Source organism: Numida meleagris, chromosome 1 (genome assembly GCF_002078875.1).
Source record: "Numida meleagris isolate 19003 breed g44 Domestic line chromosome 1, NumMel1.0, whole genome shotgun sequence".
Taxonomy (NCBI): domain Eukaryota; kingdom Metazoa; phylum Chordata; class Aves; order Galliformes; family Numididae; genus Numida; species Numida meleagris.
The window spans coordinates 81,252,525-81,260,393 of record NC_034409.1 but is presented as its reverse complement, the minus strand read 5'-3'; positions in this window follow the sequence as shown (position 1 = coordinate 81,260,393).

Below are 7,869 nucleotides of genomic sequence, written 5' to 3'. Positions count from 1 at the left end.
CAAATTGACCTCTCTCCCCCCTGTCCCCGCCTCTTTCTTTAAATCCCCACCTAGTCAGGAGTGCTCATTAAGGATAGCTCTCGTTTCCCTAATTAGGCTGCCCCCTTCTTTTCACGGGGCTCCAGACCTCTGCCATTCAGCAATAACAAGAATAACAAGAAACTCATTATTTTACAACCTGGGCTAAGGAGGAGGGGTGAGGGGGAGAAGATGATAGCTTTGTGATGGGCTGCTCGGAGGAAAGCCAGCTTGGAGCAACCTGGGGGCTGTGGGAGGGCAGGGGGAAGTGATTCGAAGTGGAAAGAGAGGTACTTTAGGTAGAGGGGGTTTTGCCAGCCCTGGAGGTGCGGTGAAGCCAAGGGACCAGGCAGAGATCTCTCCTTTGCCTTCGTGTAGCATCCTCCCCTAGCAGCACACAGCCATGCTGGCATGGCTCTGTGCATATTTCAGTGTTTTTCTGGATGAGAGGGGAAAAACAAAAAAACAGCAAGAAAAAAAAAAAAGCCACTCGCCACCTTGCAAAACCAGCCCTCCCTTGCCATTTGGAATGAATTTGTCAAGAACAGCTTATCGTCTCCATAAATTGTCACAGATCCACGCTATTTTGCAGAGTTAAACATTTCAACATTTTATCCACATTACCAATTAAACCATCTTTGCTCAATTTATGCCTCATTTAAATAACTTATTACATCAGATATAGCTTTTTTATAGTTTGGTTTTAAGTCTCTTTCTCATACTCTCTTTAAGACTTGTCTAAGTCTTTCAAGATGTTCTTTAAAGCCCTCAGACCAAATTAAAACATCATTCACTGGAGCTTTGGCACTTAGCAGTTTCTCACAGATCTGGCAGTTACCCTTTGAAATACCTCGGGAGCAGAACGAATGCCAAATGGTGTCTACCCCGACTTATACACAAACATTTTCAAGCACGAATGTCCAGAGTTATGCCTCAAAAATAGGGGCAGACATGCAAGCCAGTGGCCCTGATTTTTCTGAGGTGACAAACATCCTGCAACAATGTCCTGAAGGATTTATGGTATCAATCACTTGGATTTTGCCTCTGAGCCTTTCATACAATGATGGGTCATATTGTTTTCTAAATTCATGTTCATGCCTTAACTCAGTTGCATCTGCTAATGGGTTCAGATTGTCCTGATTGTAAATAGACAAACAACTATGTATCTGCTGGGACTGAGATTGACTGTGCCAAACCCTTGTTAAACCCTCTTCTCTTCCTTCCACAAAGAGAGAAAAGAAATCAACCAGAAACCCAAACAAAAAAAACAACTCCCCCAAAAAACCCAGTCCTCTCAGATTTAGACCAAGGCAAATTGGTTCAGCTGCAACACGGCTTTCTCGTGGGAGATGTTTTTGTACCCTCCACGCTCCCAAATTTGAGTCACCTGAAACATTTAGCAAATTCACATCAATTTTGTGGAATTACTCTGACTGAAAGAAAAGAAGCCTTGTGTGCCAGGAGGAGAAACTCTCACTCTCTTGCTTGCACCTCGGCCATGTTTCTGCAAGGCTTCTCCATGGATCCACCAGGCTTGGACAAGAATGTTGTTCTGCTTTGGCTGTAACCAGTTTTCTCCTGTTCTCAAAGAAATATTTGGTGAGGACTTGGGCTGCAGAGGTGACATCTTACAGCTTTGTGGACAGCCTGAGCTGTTGGAGGCCGCTTCAGCCAATGGAGACATTCAGCACATGCAGGTTTTGCCTTTTCCTGATGGTAAAATGTGGCTTTGCTCTCCCAGGTATGCTGGCCCCTTCTCCAGAGGAGAACTTGGATGTGCTGTCTGTGCTGACCCGCAGCCAGGACTGGGAGATGTGTTGGCCATGGCGGGTTGGAAGAGACTACTCTGGATCGCTTATCTGGTTTTACATCTCCTCTCAATCCTCCATTCCAAGCAGAAACATATGGCAGGTACCCTTCCAAGCGCAGTACATCTGTGCTACACTTGGAGAGGAGCCCAGAAGTTACTTCCAGTGTCAGGCTTGCTGTCTGTACCAGCAGTGGACGTGGGGAGGTGGGAAGTCCTGGTGTGCCCCAGCACACGCACTGCTGAAGGGACAGGCAGACGAGTTCGTGCGTGGAGGTGGAGGTGAAGGTGGAGGTGGAAGAGATCTTGGTTTCAGGCAACTGAGTTGCTTTTCCAAGATCACACATGGAACAAAGAGATCTGTGCGTGGTCACTTTTGCCTAGCACATTGGGGACGACACAGACTCCTGTACTTGCTGAGAAAAGCAATGGAGGAAAAAACCACATTTCTTTTCTCCTTCTCTGCTCAGTCCCTGTTGCCTCAGGTGCACATCCCCCCTTTGTCCCCAAGGAGCACATGTGTCCAGTAGGACCACAATTATTGTTAGGACACCTTGGCCAGCATCCATGCTGGTGGTGGCTTTGATGAGCCAGGAGCAGCCGACTTTTCTCTCTGCCTTTCAATGTTTGGAAACAGTGAGGCTGCCAAGGGAGCTTGTCTCCTGCACTGCACTTCCAGCCTCTGGAAAGCGAGAGTGAGCCCTGAAAAGCCTGGCAGGATGGCTGGGTGAGCGTGCCAGGGAGCTGGCCGCGCAGTGCCAACACCATCGACTCCTCTGTGTGACCAGCGAGAGAAAGATGGGGCCAGGGAAAGGGGGGTGAACGGGAAGCAGGGGAGGAGGGAGAGGCTGGAAAAATTGCACAAGGCTCCTCGGAGAGAGGCTTTTCATTTCCTGCATTTCTGCATTGGATGTGAAGGCAGCCAGGGAGGGGGCCAGTGCTGTGGGGCTCAGCCCACACCAGCATGGAGGATAGAGCAGGGAGCTAGGAATTACTACAGGATCAATGATTCTCCCCAAAAGTGGTTCCTTTGGCCTCCTGGTGCCTGCTGAGAAGGTGTGGAGGCATCCCTAGGTGAGTCAGCAGTAAGTACCAAGGGGCCCTGATGTGTGAGTGACATTTTGTACCTGGGATGTCCCTGGTGAAGCAAAGAGCAAGTCTGGCGCAGCCGGCAGACTGCACAGCTAGCCCATGCTGCCAGAGCCATTTTTGCCCCAGCCACTCCAATCTCACCTCTGAATGAAAGAAATAATTAAAAAAATACTACTAATAAAGAAGCGGGAGGCCTAATCTTTGTACCAAAAGCACTGCAGATACCCAATGCCATGCCAGCCGCAGTGGCAGGAGGATGGGTCCCCCACTATGCCTGGTTCTGTGCTGTGCCGCCGCCAAAAAGGTGAAGAGCTCCAGCGTGTGCTGTTATTTTAGGCAGAGTGGGTGAGCATTCGCTGAAGATTCTGCCCCCAGCTTGCCCTCCTGCCTGCTCTCTTCCTCCTTCTCCGTTCCTGTGTTTCGGTTCCCTCCCACCCCTCTCTCCTCCACTCCTCCACACAGCGGGATTAATCCATCAGCCCCGCCGGGAAGGAGGAGGGGCGAGGAGCCCGCACTCCACTGAGCACTGGAGAGGCCCCCATTCATGGGCCAACAAAACCGGGGAGGACTCTTGGACTTAATCAGCCAAGGAGGGCTCCAGCCCTGCAGACAATTAACATCAAAGCAGGGCAGGAGAAAAGGGAGATGAGGCAGAGAGAACGCCTGGAAACCCACGTAGGAATCCTGACTGACAGAGGAGGAAGCTGGGATGGGAGGACTAGAGGGAGGACTCAGTGCAGGAGGCCCTGCAGTAAGCCAGCTGATGTGTAAGGAGATGGCTTGACTGTGACAGGATCCCGGCCTACCCGCTCTGCCCCAAACCTGCTGAGGCCAAGCTTGCATGGCTGTTCCCAACAGTCCCATCACTATCCATATAGTGAGAATTACTCAGTCATAATTTGCAAAGAGAGAGCAGCTCCTGCCTCTGTGGTGTTGTGAGCAAGGCGAACCCAACGGAGCGGGGTGATGTGCTTGTGAGGGGAAGGGGCTGCTGGAGAGGCTGCGGGGCTGCTTTCTGAACATCCAGCCACACGCCTCCCCCTTGGTGGGCCTCACTCTGCAGAGAGCTCTCCACACTTTGCGAGCACCACGAGGAAATGTTAGGCTGCTAGTGAGCTGTTTCAGAGATGATTTACCATCTTCTGAGTTGCTACGTGGATATGGAATGGGAAATCATACCTGTGTCACATCTTACTTGTGTGTCCCCTCTCCTTGGCCTCAGGCTGCTCTGACTTCTCCTCCTCCAAGCTTCATAGAGTCATAGAATAACTAAAGTTTGAAAAGACCACTAAGATCACCTAGTCCAGCCATCAACCCATTGCTACTTCATCATCTGTCACTTGGTGACGGTTGCTACTGACTCCAGGCTGCAGATACAGCCAGTGCTGTGCTGAGATGTTGCAGTCTTCATGACAGCTTCACCTAAGGTGGAGGTGGCATTGCCTCCCCTACCACCTCATTAGTGCTGCTGAAACTCCACTGCTGACAGCTGGGTCTGTAGGACTTTCTACTGCACCAATCCTTGCTGCTTAGAAGCTTTCACCATAGCCCCCACTGGTTTGGAATATATTTAGAGGTGTACATATCACGGTGATTAGGATGAACTCTTCGGTGGGGTAGTGGGGAATACTGACTCATAGGTTTTGAGAAAACCACGTAGAGATAAAGCTCCATTATAGACTGTAAGCAGAAATCAGGGACAAAGACAAGGAAAAGCTGGGTAAAAACACTATCAGTATGAGCTACCTCTTCTAGTTGAAAGGTGAAAGCAACCATCTCTGCATTGCTAGATAGCCAATGAAGCACTGCTTCCATACCAATATCTATGCCACAATACATCACCCAACACAAAGTAACATCTGTTATAATACGGTGGATTTTCCATCCCTGGAGACATTCAAGGTCAGGCTGGATGGGGCTCTGGGCAACCTGATCTAGCTGTGGGTGTACCTGTTAATTGCAGGGGAGTTGGACTAGATGACATTTAAAGGTCCCTTCCACCTCAAACGATTCTATGGTTCTATGATTTGGAGCATTTTTTTAAAGCTTTTATCTTTTTCGCTGTGAAAATGGTAGCTCCAGCCCTCTGCATATCCCAAGCAGTGAACAGCACAAAGCCTGATGTTTGGGGTCAGGTAGCTGGCAAGCTTTCTGTTCTCTTATCAGTCACAACATTGGTCTCCAACCTGTGAGCTGGACATGGACAAGCAGGACAAGGACAGGGCTACACACATCCCAGAAAGAGCAGGACTCCAAGGATGGGCTGGGGCCAGGGTGATGTCCATCCCACACTGGGCATTGCTCTGAGCGTGTTTGTGGCTCTGTGTGGCTGGGTTTGCGCCGGGGCAGTACCGGTGTTGGACAGGCAGGCACAGGAGCAGCTCTCAGTTTATCAGTTACATCTTAATTGTGACTGTCTGGCTGTGAGGAAGGATGGGAAGGGGAGTGCAAGGCCAGCCTTGGCTTTTTTTTCATGTGCTGAAGGTTCAGGCCCCTCTTTCCTTTCTCCCACCCACCCCTTTTGCTCAGATAGAGCCACCCACACGCTCACACCATGCGTACTCCTGCTGCGTCCCATCGTGGCTCTTCTCCAAGAGCTGCTTCTTGGAAGAGAGGGGGGAGCCGGGGTTGCACCGAGGTAAACCAGTGTAAAATCAGTCATTCCTGTAAATTCCTCCACCTCCTCCTCCTCCTTTGCACCATCTCTTGAGCATCCCTCCCTCTTCCTCAGCAGGTACCGGTGAAAAGTGACCCTGTCAACAAAACCCCAGCAGGACTGGCTTTTGGTCTCACTCGGGCAGCTGGTTCCCATTAAATGTTCTCAATCACGGAGAATTCTTTCTCTCTCTCTCATTTGAAATATTTTATTATTGCTTTTCCTTTCTCTCGGTTCCTAAGGAGAAGAGGGGGAGTGTAAGTGCAGTGAAGTAAAGAAATGGAATTTAGAGCTTGATCTTATCACTCCTGTGTGGAGTGCCTGTGAGTTACCAAACAGCTGGAACATTTATTCCCTCCCTAAAGTGCCCAAGGAGTTACTCCTCATCTTTTCATCCCCCCCACTGCCTCAGGTAGGATCTGCACATATGAGAAAGGCCACTGTTTTCCCCCACCACAAGTCTGTCCATCTGCTTAGGTGCAATTAAATGAGCCCAAGAGTTAAAATGGCCTGAGTTACCCATGGCGGGAAGCTAAGGGGACCAAACATGAACATCCTAGTTTTCACTCCTGAGTGAAGAGGTCCTCACTCCTGAGTCCCTAGGTGGGATCATCTAAGTTTGCACAGTTCTGTTTCCATTAGAAGATGCTGAAATGAACAGATAGTGGTAAAAAAGGAGGACGTGGTTTTGGCTGGCTAGTAACCAGATGGGAGTGCTTCTCCTTGCAGAGAGACGGAGGTGTATGACTGCATAAAAGCACCATTTTGCTAGGACTGATTCTGGGCTTTAACAGGTGAGGTGATCCTAGTGCTCGGGCAAAGCTGCCACAGCCCCAAATGGCAGAAATGGACACAAACATTTTCTTTTATAGGTCATTTTCCAACCTCTGCTGCCTTTGAGAAGACAAAGGGGACATGTAATCACATGATCTCCTATGAGAAAATGCCTGCACTTGGTCTTCTCTGGAATTCCAGCCATTTGTCTCTGCTGCTCATTTCTATCCTTCTGACTGACTGTGGCCTGGTGCAGTGTCTGCAGTGCTCCTCCAGGGACAAGAGACACGTTTCTCTTCACAGCTTGTTAGTAGGAACTGTCATATCATCTTCAGCCATCTGAGAAAGTGTCCTCCTCATCCTCTTGCTTGCAGCTGGCTTGTGAATAACTTCCCTGTAGGGCTGGATAGCAAAGGATCCTGCAGCTCTCCTGCCTTAGCATGGACACATGAGAAGGAAATCAATCTTAAGTGCTTCGCAGTAGGGATGTAGTGCTGGAAGGGATCTTCTGTTTTACCACATCTCATCCCTTGCTATTGTCAGCAATCACATAATGCAATCTTTCTCGCAAATGTGAAGCTCCAAACAATCCTAACAAGTTTTAAGATTCACCCACTACCCCAATTAGTAGGCTTCTCCAGAGCTTGACAGCTCTGAGGCTTAAACCATTCTTCTTATTTCCAGTCTCAATTTATTCCTGGCTGAAGAATGCCCACTTGTTCTCCTGCCAACATTGTTCCAAGGCTTAAATAGCTCTGCTCCCTCCCTGGTGCTCATCCCTCTGATGTGTTTACCAAGAACAATCATATCCATTCTCAGCCTGAGTTTTGCTGGGCGAAATAAATCAACAGTCTCCTATCCTGTGATAGGCAATCTCTTCCATGACCATCCAGCTAGCCTTGGTTTGCATCTTCTCCATTCTCTTCCCAGCACCGATGGGGAGAACCACAGACCCTTCTCCACAGGCTGTGCCAGGGAAGAGTTCCGAGTAGCACTGAGGTTTCTGCTGGTGCTGCAGCAGCCAGAAGGTCCAACATGGGGCTTTTCATAAGCACAAACTGCTTTTCCCAGAGGAGTCAGTTTTCGACCCCCTAGTGCTGTGTGGGATGCAACCCTAACTCAGAGTGGTTTCTTGATGCTGGTACGGAGTCAGCTGCCCTGCTCAGCTCTGAAGCTATTGTTGCTTCCTGTAGCACATGCAATACTTGCTTGCAGAACTGTAGGTATAAAGTTACTCCTGAGGTTTTGACTCATTTGGTAGCACTGTTAAAGCTGGATCTCCGATTTCCCAGTGCAGTGAGGCACTCTGGGCTGTATCACGGGATAGCTTTAGCAGAAGGTTTTGTTTATCTGGTGGTATTCTTACAGAGCAAGAGATCAACGTGCATTTTTCCCGCAGTGCTTTCCTGGACACTCTGAGTTCCTGTCAACAGGATATTGAGAGGCTCAAATAAAACTATGTAAGTGAATGCGTGCTTTTTCTCTAATTTAATAGGTATCTGACCCTCTCTGTCTTCTGTAA